The sequence below is a fragment of the Leuciscus leuciscus genome, assembly GCF_965113295.1.
Source record: "Leuciscus leuciscus genome assembly, chromosome: 18".
In the NCBI taxonomy this organism is placed as follows: Eukaryota; Metazoa; Chordata; class Actinopteri; order Cypriniformes; family Leuciscidae; genus Leuciscus; species Leuciscus leuciscus.
The window spans coordinates 5,449,720-5,469,697 of NC_138742.1; the positions used below are offsets into that span (position 1 = coordinate 5,449,720).

The following is a 19,978-nucleotide window of genomic DNA, read 5'->3' on the forward strand; positions in this document are numbered from 1 at the left end:
ATTTTTAGCGGGTAGTTTTATTTAAGTTCCCAGAATGTTCTCCTGAAAGGTAGGAAAACATTCTCTAAAAACATTCTAAAAATGTTTAATGATAACATTGTTGGAACATTATTCCCTAATGTTCTTATAACATTTTCATTGAGTAGTTTCATTAAAGTTCCCAGAATGTTCTCCTAAAAGGTGGGATAACATTCTCTAAGAACACGCTAAAAATGTTTAATGATAACATTGTTGAAAAATTATTCCTAATGTTCTTATAACATTTTTAGCTGGAAGTATTATTTAAGTTCCCAGAATGTTCTCCTAAAAGGTAGGATAACATTCTCTAAGAACACTCTAAAAATGTTTTGTGATGACCTTCTATAAAGGTTTAATCATAACATTTTTAGAACATTATCCCTTTACATTCTTATAAAGTTTTTAGCAGGAAGTTTTATTTTTATTCTTAGAATGTTCTTCTAAAAGTTAGGATAACATTCTCTAAAAATACTCTTAAAAATACTACTTAACATTCTTATAAAGTTTTTAGTGGGAAGTTTTATTTTTGTTCCCAAAATGTTCTCTTAAACATAAAAAATGCTTAGCTATAACATTGTTAAAACATACAATTTTATTAATCTCAAAAATAAAACATAAAAATCTAACAGGTTTATTAATGGCATCCACATAAATTATTAGAAGTTATGCGTACAGTAGATGCCCAACATTACATGAAGAACTCAGTAAAGTCCAATGTGCAATCACACGTCTTGACTGCTGTTTGCTCAGAGCGCTCATCATCAGTCTTTGCTTGTCTTGGTTCTTGCAGAAAAATAATAGAGTCATCTGCATTAATAGGTGTTCTACTGTTCTTCTCTTCTTGTTTTTCAGCTGCTATCCCAGTTAGCAGAATTGAGCTCCTTTCTCTGTGTGCATGGTAGAGTTTTTCCTCATAGCCTATAAAAGAAGATCATGCAACAGTGTAAACAGAAAGAATACAAATACATACTACAAAAAAAGTTTGAGACAAACTTTAAGTTGGCTTGAGAAAGCCGGACCAGAGAGTTTGAAAAAGTTAAAAGTAGTTTGAAGTTTAAAGTAGTTTAAATTTTGATTGATAAATTAGTTAGAAAGAAAGAAAAAATATTAGTTAGAAAGAAAAAGATAGATTAGTTAGAAAGATAGATTAAAAGAAAGATTAGTTAAAAAGAAAGACAGATTAGTTAGAAAGCAAGAAAGCAAAAAAAAGAAAGAAAGAAAGAAAGAAAGAAAGAAAGAAAGAAAGAAAGAAAGAAAGAATTGTGGATTAGAAAGAAAGAAAGAATTGTGGCTTATAAAGAGAAAGAAAGAAAGAAAGAAAGAAAGAAAGAAAGAAAGAAAGAATTGTGGATTAGAAAGAAAAAGAAAGAAAGAAAGAAAGACTGATTAGTTGAAAGGAAGAAAGAAAGAATGGTGGAATAGTTAGAAAGAAAGAAAGATTAGTTAGAAAGAAAGAAAGAAAGAAAGAAATATAGAATTGTGGATTAGAAAGAATGAACGAAAGAAAGAATTGTGGATTAGAAAGAAAGAAAGAAAGAAAGAAAGAAAGAAAGAAAGAAAAAAGAAAGGTGGATTAGTTGAAAGAAAGAAAGAAAGAAAGAAAGAAAGAAAGAAAGAAAGAAAGAAAGAAAGAAAAAAGAAAGAAAAAAAGAAAGAAAGAAAAAAGAAAGAAAGAAAAAAGAAAAAAGAAAGAAAGAAAGAAAGAAAGAAAGAAAAAAAGAAAGAAAGAAAGAAAGAAAGACAGACAGACTGATTAGTTGGAAGGAAGGAAGGAAGGAAGGAAATATGGGCTTGGTACATTTACATTTACATTTATTCATTTAGCTGACGCTTTTAATCCAAAGCGACTTACAATTGCTATATATGTCAGAGGTCGCACGCCTCTGGAGCAACTAGGGGTTAAGTGTCTTGCTCAGGGACACATTGGTGTCTCACAGTGGATTCGAACCCGGGTCTCTCACACCAAAGGCATGTGTCTTATCCACTGCGCCACTACCACCCCTATGGTAGAAAGAAAGACTAGTTAAAAAGAAAGAAATATGGGCTAGTTAGAAAGAAAGAAAGAAAGAAAGAAAGAAAGAAAGAAAGAAAGAAAGAAAGAAAGAATGGTGGATTAGTTAGAAAGAAAAAAAGAAAGAAAGACTGATTAGTTGGAAGGAAGGAAGGAAGGAAGGAAGGAAGGAAGGAAGGAAAGAAAGAAAGAAAGAAAGAAAGAAATATGGGCTTGGTAGAAAGAAAGACTAGTTAAAAAGAAAGAAAGAAATATGGGCTAGTTTAGTAAGAAGATTAGTAAGAAAGAAAGAAAGAAAGAAAGAAAGAAATATAGAAAGAAAGATTAGTTAGAAAGAAAGAAAGATTAGTTAGAAAGAAAGAAAGAATTGTGGATTAGAAAGAAAGAAAGATTTGTGGCTTATAAAGAGAAGGAAAGACAGAAAGAAAGAAAGAAAGAAATAAAGAAAGAAAGAAAGAAATAAAGAAAGAAAGAAAGAAAGAAAGAAAGAAAGAATTGTGGATTAGAAAGAAAAAGAAAGAAAGAAAGAAAGACTGATTAGTTGAAAGGAAGAAAGAAAGAATGGTGGAATAGTTAGAAAGAAAGAAAGAAAGATTAGTTAGAAAGAAAGAAAGAAAGAAAGAAAGAAAGAAAGAAATATAGAATTGTGGATTAGAAAGAATGAACGAAAGAAAGAATTGTGGATTAGAAAGAAAGAAAGAAAGAAAGCAAGAAAGAAAGAAAGAAAGAAAGAAAGAAAGAAAGAAAGAAAGAAAGAAAGAAAAAAGAAAGGTGGATTAGTTGAAAGAAAGAATGAAAGAAAGAAAGAAAGAAAGAAAGAAAGAAAAAAGAAAGAAAAAAGAAAGAAAAAAAGAAAGAAAGAAAGAAAAAAGAAAGGTGGATTAGTTGAAAGAAAGAAAGAAAGAAAGAAAGAAAGAAAGAAAGAAAAAAGAAAAAAAGAAAGAAAGAAAGAAAGAAAGAAAGAAAAAAGAAAGAAAAAAAAGAAAAAAGAAAGAAAGAAAGAAAGAAAGAAAGAAAGAAAGAAAAAAAAAAGAAAGAAAGAAAGACAGACTGATTAGTTGGAAGGAAGGAAGGAAGGAAGGAAGGAAGGATGGAAGGAAATATGGGCTTGGTAGAAAGAAAGACTAGTTAAAAAGAAAGAAATATGGGCTAGTTAGAAAGAAAGAAAGAAAGAAAGAAAGAAAGAAAGAAAGAAAGAAAGAAAGAAAGAAAGAAAGAATGGTGGATTAGTTAGAAAGAAAAAAGAAAGAAAGACTGATTAGTTGGAAGGAAGAAAGGAAGGAAGGAAGGAAGGAAGGAAGGAAGGAAGGAAGGAAAGAAAGAAAGAAATATGGGCTTGGTAGAAAGAAAGACTAGTTAAAAAGAAAGAAAGAAATATGGGCTAGTTTAGTAAGAAAGAAAGAAAGAAAGAAAGAAAGAAAGAAAGAAAGAAAGAAAGAAAGAAAGAAAAAAGAAAGGATGGTGGATTAGTTAGAAAGAGAGAAAGAAAGAAAGAAAGGTGGATTAGTTAGAAAGAAAGAAAGAAAGAAAGAAAGAAAGGTGGATTAGTTGAAAGAAAGAAAGAAAGCAAGAAAGAAAGAAAGAAAGAAAGAAAGAAAGAAAGAAAGAAAAAAGAAAGGTGGATTAGTTGAAAGAAAGAATGAAAGAAAGAAAGAAAGAAAGAAAGAAAGAAAAAAGAAAGAAAAAAAGAAAGAAAGAAAGAAAAAAGAAAGGTGGATTAGTTGAAAGAAAGAAAGAAAGAAAGAAAGAAAGAAAGAAAAAAGAAAAAAAGAAAGAAAGAAAGAAAGAAAGAAAGAAAAAAGAAAGAAAAAAAAGAAAAAAGAAAGAAAGAAAGAAAGAAAGAAAGAAAGAAAGAAAGAAAGAAAGAAAAAAGAAAGAAAGAAAGAAAGACAGACTGATTAGTTGGAAGGAAGGAAGGAAGGAAGGAAGGAAGGATGGAAGGAAATATGGGCTTGGTAGAAAGAAAGACTAGTTAAAAAGAAAGAAATATGGGCTAGTTAGAAAGAAAGAAAGAAAGAAAGAAAGAAAGAAAGAAAGAAAGAAAGAAAGAATGGTGGATTAGTTAGAAAGAAAAAAGAAAGAAAGACTGATTAGTTGGAAGGAAGAAAGGAAGGAAGGAAGGAAGGAAGGAAGGAAGGAAGGAAAGAAAGAAAGAAATATGGGCTTGGTAGAAAGAAAGACTAGTTAAAAAGAAAGAAAGAAATATGGGCTAGTTTAGTAAGAAAGAAAGAAAGAAAGAAAGAAAGAAAGAAAGAAAGAAAGAAAAAAGAAAGGATGGTGGATTAGTTAGAAAGAGAGAAAGAAAGAAAGAAAGGTGGATTAGTTAGAAAGAAAGAAAGAAAGAAAGAAAGAAAGGTGGATTAGTTGAAAGAAAGAAAGAAAGAAAGAAAGTGGGAAGAAAGGAAGAAAGAAAAAAAAAAAAAAAAAAAAAAAAAAAGAAAGTAAGAAAGAAAAAAAGAAAAAAAAGAAAGAAAGAAAGACTGATTAGTTGGAAGGAAGGAAGGAAGGAAATATGGGCTTGGTAGAAAGAAAGACTAGTTAAAAAGAAAGAAATATGGGCTAGTTAAGAAAGAAAGAAAGAAAGAAAGAAAGAAAGAAAGAAAGAAAGAAAGAAAGAAAGAAAGAAAGAACAAAGATTAATTAGTTAGAAAGAGAAAGAAAGAAAGAAAGAAAGAAAGAAAGAAAAGATTAGTTAGAAAGAAAGAAAGAAAGAAATAAGATTAGTTAGAAAGAAAGAAAGAGAGAAAGAAAAAAGATTAGTTAGAAAGAAAGAAAGAAAGAAAGAAAGAAAGAAAGAAAGAAAAAAAGATTAATTAGTTAGAAAGAAAGAAAGAAAGAAAGAAAGAAAGAAAGAAAGAAAGAAAGAAAGAAAAAAGATTAATTAGTTAGAAAGAAAGAATAGTTAGAAAGAAAGAAAGAAAGAAAAAAAGAAAGTAAGAGAGAAAGATTGATTAGTTAGAAAGATAGAGAGATAGATTAGTTAGAAAGATAGATAGATTAGTTAGAAATAAAGAAAGATAGATTAGTTAGTTAGAAAGATAGATAGATTAGTTAGAAAGAAAGAAAGATAGATAAGTTAGTTAGAAAGATAGATATATTAGTTAGAAAGGAAGAAAGATCGATAAGTTAGTTAGAAAGAAAGAAAGAAAGATAGATTATTTAGTTAGTTAGAAAGATAGATAGATTAGTAAGAAATAAGTAAAGATAGATAAATTAGTTAGAAAGATAGATAGATTAGTAAGAAACAAAGATAGATAAGTTAGTTAGAAAGATAGATAGATTAGTAAGAAACAAAGATAGATAAGTTAGTTAAAAAGATAGATAGATTAGTTAAATTGATTCGTTAGAAAGTATTAGTTAGAAAGAAAGATTAGTTAGAAAGAAAGAAAGAAAGAAAGAAAGATTAGTTAGAAAGAAAGAAAGGATTAGTTAGAAAGAAAGAAAGATTAGTTAGAAAGAAAGAAAGAAAGAAAGAAAGAAAAGAAAGATTAGTTAGAAAGAAAGAAAAAGAAAAAAGAAAGATTAGTTTGAAAGAAAGAAAAAGAAAAAAGAAAGATTAGTTAGAAAGAAAGAAAGAAAGAAAGAAAGAAAGAAAGAAAAAAGATTAATTAGTTAGAAAGAAAGAAAGAAAGAGAAAGAAAGAAAGAAAGAAAGAAAGAAAGAAAAGATTAGTTAGAAAGAAAGAAAGAAAGAAAGAAAGAAAAAAGATTAATTAGTTAGAAACAAAGAAAGAAAGAGAAAGAAAGAAAGAAAGAAAGAAAGAACAAAGATTAATTAGTTGAAAGAAAGAAAGAAAGAAAGAAAGAAAGAAAAAGAAAGAAAGAAAAGATTAGTTAGAAAGAAAGAAAGAAAGAAAGAAAGAAAGAAGATTAGTTAGAAAGAAAGAAAGAGAGAAAGAAAGAAGATTAGTTAGAAAGAAAGAAAGAAAGAAAGAAAGAAAGAAAGAAAGAAAGAAAGAAAGAAAGAAAGAAAGAAAAAAAAAAGATTAATTAGTTAGAAAGAAAGAAAGAAAGAAAGAAAGAAAAAAGATTAATTAGTTAGAAAGAAAGAATAGTTAGAAAGAAAGAAAGAAAGAAAGTAAGTAAGAGAGAAAGATTGATTAGTTAGAAAGAAAGAGAGATAGATTAGTTAGAAAGATAGATAGATTAGTTAGAAATAAAGAAAGATAGATTAGTTAGTTAGAAAGATAGATAGATTAGTTAGAAAGAAAGAAAGATAGATAAGTTAGTTAGAAAGATAGATATATTAGTTAGAAAGGAAGAAAGATCGATAAATTAGTTAGAAAGAAAGAAAGATAGAAAGATAGATTATTTAGTTAGTTAGAAAGATAGATAGATTAGTAAGAAATAAATAAAGATAGATAAATTAGTTAGAAAGATAGATAGATTAGTAAGAAACAAAGATAGATAAGTTAGTTAGAAAGATAGATAGATTAGTAAGAAAGAAAGATAGATAAGTTAGTTAAAAAGATAGATAGATTAGTTAAATTGATTCGTTAGAAAGTATTAGTTAGAAAGAAAGATTAGTTAGAAAGAAAGAAAGAAAGAAAGAAAGATTAGTTAGAAAGAAAGAAAGAAGGATTAGTTAGAAAGAAAGAAAGATTAGTTAGAAAGAAAGATTAGTAAGAAAGAAAGAAAGAAAGAAAGAAAGATTAGTTAGAAAGAAAGAAAGAAGGATTAGTTAGAAAGAAAGAAAGATTAGTTAGAAAGAAAGATTAGTTAGAAAGAAAGAAAGAAAGAAAGAAAGAAAGAAAGAGGGAAAGACTGATTAGTTAGAAAGAAAGAGATAGATTAGTTTGAAAGAGATAGATTAGTAAGAAATAAAGAAAGATAGATTACTTAGTTAGTTAGAAAGATAGACAGATTAGTTAGAAAGAAAGATAGATAAGTTAGTTAGAAAGATAGATAGATTAGTTAGAAAGAAAGAAAGAACGAAAGAAAGATAGATAAGTTAGTTAGAAAGATAGATAGATTAGTTAGAAAGAAAGAAAGAACGAAAGAAAGAGATTACTTAGTTAGAAAGATAGATATATTAGTTAGAAAGAAAGATAGATAAGTTAGTTAGAAAGATAGATAGATTAGTAAGAAAGATAGATAAGTTAGTTAAAAAGATAGATTAGTTAAGAAAGAAAGATACGTTAGTTAGAAAGATAGATAGATTAGTTAGAAAGATAGAAAGATTAGTTAAAAAGAAAGAAAGATGGATTAGTAAGAAAGAAAGATAGATAAGTTAGTTAGAAAGATAGATAGATTAGTAAGAAAGAAAAATAGATATGTTAGTTAGAAAGATAGATAGATTAGTATGAAAGAAAGAAAAAAGATAGATAAGTTAGTTAGAAAGATATATAGATTAGTTAGAAAGAAATATAAGTTAGTTAGAAAGATAGATTAGTTAGAATGAAAGAAAGATAGATAAGTTAGTTAGAAAGATAGAAAGATTAGTAAGAAAGAAAGAAAGAAAGAAAGATAGGTTAGTTAGAAAGATAGATTAGTTAGAAAGAAAGAAAGATAGATAAGTTAGTTAGAAAGATAGATAGATTAGTAAGAAAGAAAGAAAGAAAGATAGATCGATAAGTTAGTTAGAAAGATAGATAGATTAGTTAGAAAGAAAGACAGATTGATAAGTTAGATAGATAGATAGATAGATAGATAGATAGAAAACGTTTGAAGATAGATAGATAGATAGATAGATATGGTTTGAAGATAGATAGATAGATAGATGATAGATAGATAGATAGATAGATATGGTTTGAAGATAGATAGATAGATAGATAGATATATAGATAGATAGATAGATAGATAGATAGACAGATAGATAGATAGATAGATAGATAGATAGATAGATAGATAGATGGATAAGGTTTGAAGATAGATAGATAGATAGATAGATAGATAGATAGATAGATAGATAGATGGATGGATAAGGTTTGAAGATAGATAGATAGATAGATAGATAGATAGATAGATAGATGGATAGATAAGGTTTGAAGATAGATAGATAGATAGATAGATAGATAGATAGATAGATAGATAGATAGATAGATAAGGTTTGAAGATAGATAGATAGATAGATAGATAGATAGATAGAAAAGGTTTGAAGATAGATAGATAGATAGATAGATAGATAAGGTTTGTAGATAGATAGATAGATAGATAGATAGATAGATAGATAAGGTTTGTAGATAGATAGATAGATAGATAGATGATAGATAGATAGATAGATAGATAAGGTTTGTAGATAGATAGATAGATAGATAGATAGATAGATAGATACGGTTTGTAGATAGATAGATAGATAGATAGATAGATAGATAGATAGATAGATAGATAGATAAGGTTTGTAGATAGATAGATAGATAGATAGATAGATAGATAGATAGATAGAAAAGGTTTGAAGATAGATAGATAGATAGAAAAGGTTTGAAGATAGATAGATAGATAGATAGATAGATAGATAGATAGAAAAGGTTTGAAGATAGATAGATAGATAGATAGATAGATAGATAAGTTATTAGTTAGACAGAAATAGCTTAAAGCTTAATTGAGTATCAATGGCTTCTAGCAGTTTACATTAAACATAGTTCAAACAGACATGGACTTTTGGTCAATGAAAGTCTATGGGATTTTTATGATTTTTAATATTAATTTTTAAGAAAACCATAACTCAAACCAGTCTGAAAAGATATAGCACACCAAGTCAGAACAGTATGAAGGTCTGACCCGAGTTTGGAGTATGTAGCTTGAACGGTCTAGGAGGAGTTAGAGTTGAAAATGTTTGGGTCAGAAGAATAAGAAGAAGAAGAAGAAGAAGAAGAAGAAGAAGAAGTTTAAATAGGATTTCAGTAAGTTGGCTTTCTCAAGCCAACTTAATAATAAGTTTAAATAGGATTTCAGTAAGTTGGCTTTCTCAAGCCAACTTAATAAGTTTAAATAGGATTTCAGTAAGTTGGCTTTCTCAAGCCAACTTAATTACATATTAAGATCACAAGCAATATTGACTTTGAAAACTTTCAAAATTAGCCAGCCTAATTATTAATCAGAAATTATGTAAAGATTAATTTATTTAAAAGTATAAATATAATACCTTATGAGTATCTATTTTGTTTCTGTAATTTAAAACATATACTTAATCCATTATATATACATGTTAATAACACAACTAGAGGCTAAACTATGTGAACAAACTACAAACTTGGCTTGAGAAGTGTGAACCTTGAACTCAGGTCGCCTTGAGCACAGCTGCAGCATGTCACAGCACTGCCCACAATGCTTTTGCTCTGATGTAACAGCTCATTTTCATCAGTTATATTGTCTATGGATTGTTACATTTCTTACAGATTTCTGCTTGTTTTAAATCAGAAATACAGATAAAGTAGCACTGCATTTGAATGCATTGGCGATAGAACAATTTCTAGTGTGATTTAATCATACCTGTGTATCGTCTCTTTGCTGTAAGTTTTAGTTACTTCAAAAGCAGAAAGAAATATATGCTATAACTTCTGTTTCTACGCCGTTTCTTATTGAGAAATCACAGGACAGTGTTGACACTAACTTTCTGTGCTCCAGTAGGTTTCTGTGTGCGCACAATCTGCACGTTAAATGTGACCTATTGTCTGTGCATATGAAAGCTTGTTTCCGCCATGGAATAACATTTTTAAAAAAGGTAATTGCGACTCACAATTCAAACTTTTTTTTCTCAGAAGTGCGAGATATAAACTCGCAATTGGCTGTTTGAAAGTCAGAATCACAGGATAAATTAGTAAAACCTGAGAAAAAAAAAGCAATTCTGGCTTTCTTTTCTCAGAATTGTGAGATATAAAGTTACAATTGCAAGTTATCAAGTCCAATAGGCCCTTATCTCATTTCCTGGTTTTGGAACGTTCAAAATCGCCAAGCAGTGTACTCGCACTTCCGGTGGTTACTTAGTTACACCTTTAGATGAAAAGTAGGTCAGTAAACTTAAATAAAATCGTGATATAGACCAGTGTCTGTCAATATTAAACTGCATAAAGACCATTTAAATAGGAATCGTGCATGTTCTGTGTGTCTCTGTGAATGAATGGCACAGACGCGCTGTTTCATTTACCACACACACACTGAAGCAGCATTTTAGCTTCATTTGAGAAAAACTATCATCATATCATAAAACACAGAGAGACTCAAAGGTCTACACGGCAATCCGTCAAAATAAAAGTTTGGTTTAACCTTTGAAGAAAGTTTTGCTTAAATCATTACATTTAAAATAATTGGTTATAGCAATTTAATTAAACAATTAAAATGGAATAAAAAATAATAAAAAATAAAAACTTTTGGGAGATGCGAGAGCGAAGTAGTCCAGTGATAATTAACAGGCAGCCATGGTTAATGCAATTTGCAAAGACCCGCCCCCTTTAGTTACTGTTGCTATGTCCAACAAGCCATGGCGCTCTCACGCCACACATTATGTTGTCACGCAATGAAAGATACATTGCGGATCAAAGAAAAAACGCTGAAACGTCTAAACGCCGAGACAAGACAGAGCAGGTTACTTTTGATATGAAACAAAGTCTCAACGTTTAATTTGTGTAATTTTTGTAAAAAAAGAATTTTTTGTAAAATAGAAATGTAAAAAATAAATACCTGTCAATCAAACTCCCTCGAAGGGTGAATTCTGAGGGGAGTAAAAAAGCCAGCTCACAATTCTGATATTTTCTTGCAATTGTGTGTTCCTGCCTCACAATTCTGAAAAAAAAAAAAAAAAACTGTAATTTTACTGATGGAAACAGACAGTAAAAAAGTGAACTTCAAAGATTTCTTATTCTGTAGCTCCCTGTGGGATTTTTTTTATAAGTCCATAAAAATGCATCCATTCATGATAAAAGCACTCCATACGGCTCTGGCAGGTTAATAAAGGCGAAAGGTGAAGCGAAGTGATGCGTTCGTGTAAGAAACATATCCATATTTTAGGGCTGGGAATCGATAAAAAAAAAGCAACTAATTACTTGCACAATTTGCTGTAATTAATTGCAATTAATTGCATTTCCCCCAAGCTTGTAATCATCAATATTTAAAGGTGCTGTAAGTGATGCGACGCGTTTTTTAGGCCAAAACATTTTTTGTCACATACAGCAAACATCTCCTCACTATCCGCTAGCTGCCTGTCCCCTGAACACACTGTAAAAAAACGCGGCCTCTCTAGACACCACAGGCTCCACAAACGGCAACAAAAACAAACTGGGCTCACCCACACCACGAAACACAACAAACAGTGCTCCAGCCAATCACCGACAAGAAGTATTGGAGGGTGGGGTTTGGGGGGTTAGTGCGCGTGCACGTGAAGGGGGTGTGGAGGAGAGAGAACAGAGAAGCATGAAGAGGGAAGTTTGAATTATGGCCGACACACGACCAAAGAGACGACGTTCCGATGAACAAATTGCAAAGAAGAGGGACAAGGATAAAGAACGCACGAAGTCCCGAATTTACATCGGAAAAACCTTCGAAAGGTGGCGAGAACTCCGCCGGCAGAAGGGCTTCCAATCCGACATAGTTGCTCTGTTTTTGCAGAACAGGTAAATCCATTTTTCTTTCTAAACTGACGTTCATGTTCGCTAAACCAACACAAGGATGTAATTAGCTAGAACTATGCAGTCAGCGTTAACTTTGGTGAATACAACATATATGTTTCAGCTAGCGATCAATCTCTATTGTAAATGGTCAAGCAAATTCACAGGGGAGGAGGGAGGAGACGGGATGAGGAGGAGGGAGGGTCTAGCTAGCCTCCGTTTTGTTTGACAACAATTCGAATGTCAACAAGAAGTAACGTCTCCCGGGATCGCTTAGAGCACCTTTAAACTTAGAATAACCTAATTAAACAACACAGGAAAAAAGGAACAGAAATAATGTAGAAAAAATGTATTAAAATAATATTAAACATCAATATATCTGTAACGATCACAAGCTGGAGTGCCCATGAGAGCCGCCAGAGGGCACTCCACACCAGACTATCTTGTTCACTCAGACTACATTTCCCATAACTCACTGCCCGGACTCATCATCACTGATTGTATTCACCTGTATCTCATTCACCTGTATCTCATCACCTTGTTAGTTTCAGCCTATTTATTCCTTGTTCATTCATTCAATCATTGCGAAGTTTTGTTTAGTGTCACACTGCAACTCTGAGCGTTTTCCTGGTTTTCTTGTTTATTGGTTTTCGGATTTCTTGCCTGTTCCTTGGATTACTCTCTTGCCTCTGACCCCTGCCTGTCTTATTTTTGTTTTGTTTTGTTTTGTTTGTTTGGACTGTCTACCTGTGTTTTGACCCTTTGCCTGTTTATTGGATTACGTGTCTGGATTGCCCCTTAATAAAGCTGCATTTGGATCTCCTCTTTGAGTCTCGGAGCAGTTTCGTGACAGAAAACTTCGCCACACCCAGATCCAGCAGCTATGACCTCCAGGAATCCAGCAGTACGGATCTTGCCTGATCTTCCCAGCATGAGCCGGGAGTTCGCTGGACAGATCGCGGCCTTGGCCCTGGATAGCCTCGATCTGTTCCAGTACACCTGGGGGTTTGTTCCTCTCGCTGCCTCTTGCTCTCTGGGCGATGAGGCAATTAAGTTGTGTTACCGGCTGGGGGCTAAGGAGGTCGACCCGAGGGAGCTCCCCGATCTCTCTGGTCTGGATTGGAGAGAGGCACTCTCCAGATGTCTGGAGAGCTTCCTTCCGTGGCACGCCATGTCACCGTCTGCACTTCACGCCAGTCCAGCCGAGCCTGCACTTCACGCCAGTCCAGCCGAGCCCGCACTTCACGCCAAATCTGCCGAAGCCAAGGCAGTATGCGTCATGCCCGCCGCCCCTGAGACAGCAGGCGGCATGCCCGCCAAGCTAGAGCCTTCACCGCTGGTCTCGTCCAGCACAGAGCCCTCTTCACTGCTGGTCCCGTCTAGCACAGAGCCCTCTTCACTGCTGGTCCCGTCTAGCACAGAGCCCTCTTCATCGCTGGTTCCGTCCAGCTCAGAGCCCTCTTCACTGCTGGTCCCGTCCAGCACAGAGCCTTCACTGCTGGTTCCGTCAAGTTCAGAGCCCTCTTCATCGCTGGTCCAGTCCAGCTCAGAGCCCTCTTCGCCGCTGGTCCTACCCAGCTCAAAGCCCTCGCCGCCGCTGGTCCCGTCAAGCTCAGAGCGCGCTGATCCTGATCCAGAGACTGTTCACGTCACTTCTGCCGATCCAGAGACTGAGCTTCACGTCACTTCTGCCGATCCAGAGACTGAGCTTCACGTCACTTCTGCAGATCCAGAGACTGAGCTTCACGTCACTTCTGCCGATCCAGAGACTGAGCCTCACGTCACGTCCGCCCGTCAAGAGTCTCGTCCCGCCGAGACTGAATCTGTTCCTGAGCCTGAATCTGATCCTGATACTGAGCCTGAATCTGTTCCTCTTCCTCTTTCTGCGCCTGTGTCTTCGGACAGGATGGCCGACTCCACGCCTGTGTCTTCGGACAAGATGGCCGACTCCACGCCTGTGTCTCCGTACAAGATGGCCGCCGCCGAGCCAGTGTCTCCGTACAAGATGGCCGCCGCCGAGCCAGTGTCTCCGTACAAGATGGCCGCCGCCGAGCCAGTGTCTCCGTACAAGATGGCCGCCGCCGAGCCAGTGTCTCCGGACAAGATGGCCGTCGCCGAGCCAGTGTCTCAGGACAATATGGTCCCCGCCGAGCCAGTGTCTTCGGACAAGATGGCCGCCGCCGAGCCAGTGTCTCCAGACGAAATGACCGCCGCCACGTCGCCTGAGTCCTCAGCAGAGATGGTCGCCGACACGGTGTCTGTTCCTGTCCCTTTCCCTGAGCCGGTGTCTGTTCCTTTCCCTGAGCCGGTGTCTGTTCCTTTCCCTGAGCCGGTGTCTGTTCCTTTCCCTGAGCCGGTGTCTGTCCCTGAGCCTGTGTCTGTCCCTGTTCCTGAGCCGTTGTCTGTTCCTGAGCCGGTGTCTGTTCCTGTGCCATGGCCGCCTGAAGGGTCGTCTCCTCCCTGGCCGCCTGAAGGGTCATCTCCTCCCTGGCCTCCTGAACCGTCGTCTCCGCCCTGGCCGCCTGAAGGGTCGTCTCCGCCCTGGTCGCCTGCACAGCCTGATCCGCCCTGGTCGCCTGCACAGCCTGATCCGCCCTGGTCGCCTGCACAGCCTGATCCGCCCTGGTCGCCTGCACAGCCTGATCTGCCCTGGCCTCCCATCTTGCCGCAGTCTCCAGGTCCTCTTCCACTTCACGGGCCTGGCCCTCCATCCCGCCCCCGGGTCCTCCTCTGCTCCACCACCCTCCTGAACTGTTTTTCTGAGCGTCTGGAATCCGCTCCTTAAAGGGGGGGCTATGTAACGATCACAAGCTGGAGTGCCCATGAGAGCTGCCAGAGGGCACTCCACACCAGACTATCTTGTTCACTCAGACTACATTTCCCATAACTCACTGCCCGGACTCATCATCACTGATTGTATTCACCTGTATCTCATTCACCTGTATCTCATCACCTTGTTAGTTTCAGCCTATTTATTCCTTGTTCATTCATTCAATCATTGCGAAGTTTTGTTTAGTGTCACACTGCAACTCTGAGCGTTTTCTTGTTTATTGGTTTTCGGATTTCTTGCCTGTTCCTTGGATTACTCTCTTGCCTCTGACCCCTGCCTGTCTTATTTTTGTTTTGTTTTGTTTGTTTGGACTGTCTACCTGTGTTTTGACCCTTTGCCTGTTTATTGGATTACGTGTCTGGATTGCCCCTTAATAAAGCTGCATTTGGATCTCCTCTTTGAGTCTCGGAGCAGTTTCGTGACAATATCAATATATTATTATTTTTCAATAATCAATCAACATAATCAATTTAATTTTTTTTAATTTATTTTTTTTACTAATTATCAAAATAAAACATAGTCCTACAAAGCTATTATTACAAGAGCATGTGATCAGAGCAGGTAATTTGACCATTGTTGCCAGCATGACTATACCAGCTCAGTAGGGCTATTTCACAGAAGTCTACTACTGAGAAATTTCACATCATTTGACTTTGCTTTTCCAGTGCATGATCGGTACATGATTGGAGCGTTTGGGCCGTTAACGACAGAGAAGAACGCGCAGCGCAAACACGGAGCAGAACATTGAGCAAAGAGCTCAATGTTTGCTCAATGTTGTGTGTGTGTCAGTGCGTCGACACACACACACACACACACGGAATGGAGAGCGCGACGCAGAAAAGACCCGCTCATGAAAGCTGCGCGAGAATGAAACCTGATCGCCGAACACGGCGGGGCGGGACGGCATATTTTTCCGCAACAGGAAGTCATTAAAACGAGGCAAAAAAAGTGCTGCGTTAATTGCGGTTTTTTTTTTTACGCGTTAAGCATCTCAAATTAATCGCAAAGATTAACGCGTTAATTTCCCCAGCCTTACCGTATAACTTTATCAACTTAAATAACTAGCTTCCGGCAGACAGCCATATGCAATTCAAATTACGCCCAAAGAGTAACTCTTGTCAATGTACGACGTAGGAGTAGCGTAAGCTTTGACGGCTCTCGCGGTTCAAACAAACAGGGCTAGGCAATAAATTCAAGCTCCTCCCACATTTCTCTTTAATGATAATTTTTCTAAAAATCTCTGTGGAAAGAAAGTCAGATATACATCTGGGATGGCACGAGAGAGAAAAAAAGAGATCATTTTTTATTTTGGAGTGCATTGTGCCTTTAAAATTGACTACGGTTTTATAAACTGCAGTGGATACTTACTAGTGATGGACTTGTTTCTCTGTTGGTGCCTGTTCTGCTCCGTAAACATTGTTCCAATGCTTGATCTTAAGAAAATTTAAAAAGTGGGTTAATGTGTGTTAACAGACTATTGATCTGGGTGATATAGGACCATTTTTTATGTGTTACTTAAGTGTTATATAAATCTGGAGAACCCTTACTAACATTAAAGGGATAGTTCACCCAGAAATGAAAATTCTGTCATCATTTACTCACCCTCAAGTTGTTTCAAACCTGTAAGAATTTCTTTTTTCTGCTGAACACAAAAGAAGATATTTTGAAAAATGTCTGTAACCAAACAGTTGATGACTTCCATAGTAGGAAAAAAAAAAATACTATGGAAGTCAATGGGGTCCATCAACTGTTTGGTTACAGACATTTTTCAAAATATCTTCTTTTGCGTTCAGCAGAAAAAAGAAATTCTTACAGGTTTGAAACAACCTGAGGGTGAGTAAATGATTTTTGGGTGAACTATCCCTTTAACCATGGTTTTGCTACACTAACTAAATTGTAATAAATTATTGTAATCAATCCACCATAAAAACATAGTTTCTACACTTTTACTATAATAAAAACCATGGTTAATTTAGCAAAGGACCCTGGGAACATGTCCTAAAAAGAACAGCTCATACAAAAAAGTTCTCTCGTTATTTACTCCATGTTGTTCCAAAACTGTATGAATTTATTTTGTAACCTTATATCTTGAGAAATGCCTTCACTGTTTTGTTTTTTTCCATAAAATGGGTTCCAATGTTATGGGTTCCAGTGTTGTTTTATTCCCAACATTCTTGTGTTTCGCAGAAGTAAGTCATACAGGTTTGAAAATAATTTCATTTTGAAAGGACATTTATGTTTGGGTCAGCTAGGCCCGTAAACTCATATCAAGAAGACAGGTAAAATATTGTCTGGAGGGTTTGGACCAGTGTGCCTTTGAGCAGAGTTTACATGTTCTGCCTCTATTTCACGTGTATTTTACTACAGTCTATGGTATTTTACTATGACAATACTCACCAACTGAAGATCGTGTGGCTGGATAATATTTATTCCCAAAATTCCTGGATAATGAGGGAAACAGACATACAGCAATATTATTAGCTATTTGTATTTACTTACTAAAAGAGACATTTGCAAAAGCTTGCGAAATTTTACTCACCAGCTCAAAAACATTTGACGGATCGGTAGGCCGATATCCCGCGATCAACAATATTCAAAAGCCTAACGTTTGCATGTGGTTCGAGTTCCTCTCTGTATAAAGACACAATGTTCTCAGTTCACTCATTGTAAAGCTCCTATACTGAGTTTTATTTAATTTTTTATCAAAAACTAAGTTAGCTGACAATATTTACACAGCCTGAAACATTGACATAATATCGATATTGCTCTAATTGCATTTAACATTAGATTCTCAATTTAACACACTATATTTTGATGTAGCTGAATGTATTTTTATATAAAATAAAGTTATTTACCTTCCGCAGATTGCAATATGTCCGTTACACGTACGTTGTTAAAATTCGTTGACCATTTACATCCCGCAACTCGCTCAAAATAAAAATGTAACAGTACGATGCAAAATAATCCATGTTTTAAACAATGTAAAAGCCACAGAACCGAAGGAGGCTAGTACTGAAGATCCCGAGCAGCAGCGCGCGCACACACACACACACACACACACACACACACACACACACACACTCACGACACTCACACCAACAGACGAATATTCAAACTTGACCAGTAAAAGGCGCGCATAGCTGTCATTGGCCAGATTCCTGGATGACAGTCTGAATAACCAATCATGCTCAAAACAACTCGAAGAGACAGCCAATAATGTGGTAACATTGCAATAACAGGGAAAGATGACATGTTTTAAAAGAAAGAATATGAAAAAAATTTACATGTGCTATTTATTTAGTTGTATTTGTAAGCTGGCTGTTATATTTAATCAATTGGTTAAATGGTGTCTTCATTGCAGTGCATGATAAAAAAAAAAATTAACTTACAATAACATATAAATAATAATAATAAATAACATAAATAATATATACCATATATAACAACATATATTTACCACTGCTCTGCCAAACAGCAATTTAAAAGAGCAAACATATTATATATTAAACAGAGCGAACATTGCATATGTAGGCTATTCATATACAATTCTGTATACCTTCTTAGATGAAAAACTAATGGATTGGTGTCATGGTGACATTAGAGTTACATTCATGTGACCCATAATGATCCTTTTGCACTTTAACAAAATATTGACCTTTCCTTTAGAAACACTCTTATGCCTAATAATGTCAACTTGCTTTTCACCCTGTGTGGCACTGTTACACAACCTGTTGTTTTAGGGTTAATCCTCTGTCCAACGCAACACTTTGCTAACATTGGCATAATTCTACACAAGTTGCAACATATACCCCGGGTTTCACAGGCAAGGTTTAAGCCTGTAGTCCCAGACTAAAATGCACGTTTGAGCTGTTTTACTTGAAAGCAACTTGTACTGACATATCTTAAAATATGTCAGTGCCATTGTTTTGTCTCAAGATGCACACCAGTAATGGTTTTTTTTTTTTTTTTTTTTAGGCACATTTTTAAAAGCTAATTAAATGCACTAAGGCCTAATCCTGGCTTAATCTAAACTCTGTGAAACCGGGTCTGGGTTAGAAATTAAGGGTTAAGGTTAACCCTAACTCTAACCCTAACCCTTGTCTACAGACTTTTATTTAACAGCATGGATACTCCAAGGTGTTGACTGCAGTGGTTAGGCCTTTAGCGTTGATACAGGACGAATAACTTCTCACGGTGACAGTCTGTAATGTATTTTAGCAAAGAGTGTTTGTATGGATTGTCCCTAATTAAGCTAGAGCTATTGGTGCATTCAAGTCATGTCATAAAGATCGTATTTACAAGTTGAACGCCAACACAATGATGAGAATATGAGTTTGAAGCTCAGGATTTTCTTTAACCCCGATCTTGAAGAGTTAGGGGTGTGTCAGTGAGAAACATTGTGGAATACCACTATAGGTATTCAGCAGTGACAATGAAGTAAGCTAATGCCTGCACAAAATATGATAGCATTATAATATAACAATATAATATGTGATGATAAAGTTTACAGTGGCTTCATTAATTTAAAACATAAAAAAAAATTAAACCTCATGAATACAAACTTCCCAGGAGGACTTAAACGCACAATATGTTCCATCGTGAACCCTGTTGGCCTGCTTACTGACCAGCAAGCTCAATTTAACAATAATTGTGTAGTTTGATTGCTAAATGTTACATTTAAAATGTTCTAGTTTTGTTAACACGTCACATTACAAGAACGTTTTATAAAAACACTCATCATCTCAGGTCTCAGTGATATCCTCAAAACATTTTACGAACGTTGATTTGATAATGTTCCTCCTCTGTTATTATGGAACATTGTGCCAATGTTTTACTGAGAACATTATATAATCTGTTATCTCAAAAACATCCTCAAAATGTTACATTTGAAATGTTCTAGTTAACACATCACATTACAAGAAGGTTTTATAAAGAACATTCAACATCTCATCTCTCAATGATATCCTCAAAACATTTTCATAATGTGACGGAGAGAATGTTCTTCTTTTGTTATCATGAAACATTGGGACAATGTTATATTGAGATCATTGTACAAACTTTAACTTTAACAACATTCCCAAAATATGCTCAAAATGTTGCAAGTAGAATGTTCTTCTTTTGTTATCATGAAACATTGTGTTGTGAACTTAGAATTGAAAGACCAGGAGACTTGGTTGTTTCTTCAGCAGGATTCTTTATTGAGACACGAGCTGTCGGTAGCTGCAGTCACCAAGTCTGACGTGAATGTTCTCTTACAGTTTATATACATTTAGGGGCAGGAACCGAAAAAGACAGGTTTAGGAACCGGTTTTAGACAGAGCATTGCCCACCCTAATCCACTCAGCATATCTATTCAAACACTGAGACCCGAGTACAGGACTGGCTGGACTTTCTTGCTAAAACACAAACTCCAAGAGTTTCAGTAAAACAGGACTGACCAGAGTCTTTTGCTAGAAAACTCTGATAATCATAATTTATACCTAACCTTAACATGCTAAATTCAATGTAAACCTAAACTAAACATTTTAATAAATTTGCATTCCCACAATTGGGACAATGTTATATTGAGATCATTGTA

At 35.1% G+C, this 19,978-nt stretch overlaps 1 protein-coding gene and 2 long non-coding RNA genes across 4 annotated transcripts in view; 1 reads left to right on the top strand and 2 right to left on the bottom strand.

Moving 5' to 3' along the window:
• The window catches only part of LOC309481010, a 60,482-nt gene that overhangs the window by 10,834 nt on the left and 29,670 nt on the right, over window positions 1–19,978 (bottom strand). The gene's annotated exons all lie outside the window — the stretch shown is intronic.
• LOC309480846 (interferon-induced very large GTPase 1-like) overlaps window positions 1–19,978 on the top strand; it is a 33,171-nt gene that overhangs the window by 785 nt on the left and 12,408 nt on the right. The window lies entirely within an intron of this gene.
• On the bottom strand, window positions 285–15,834 carry LOC309481041. Its single transcript, XR_014199867.1, has 3 exons — window positions 15,769–15,834; window positions 10,648–10,749; window positions 285–936 (listed from the first exon to the last, which is right to left on the bottom strand). It is a non-coding gene; the product is annotated as an uncharacterized lncRNA (long non-coding RNA).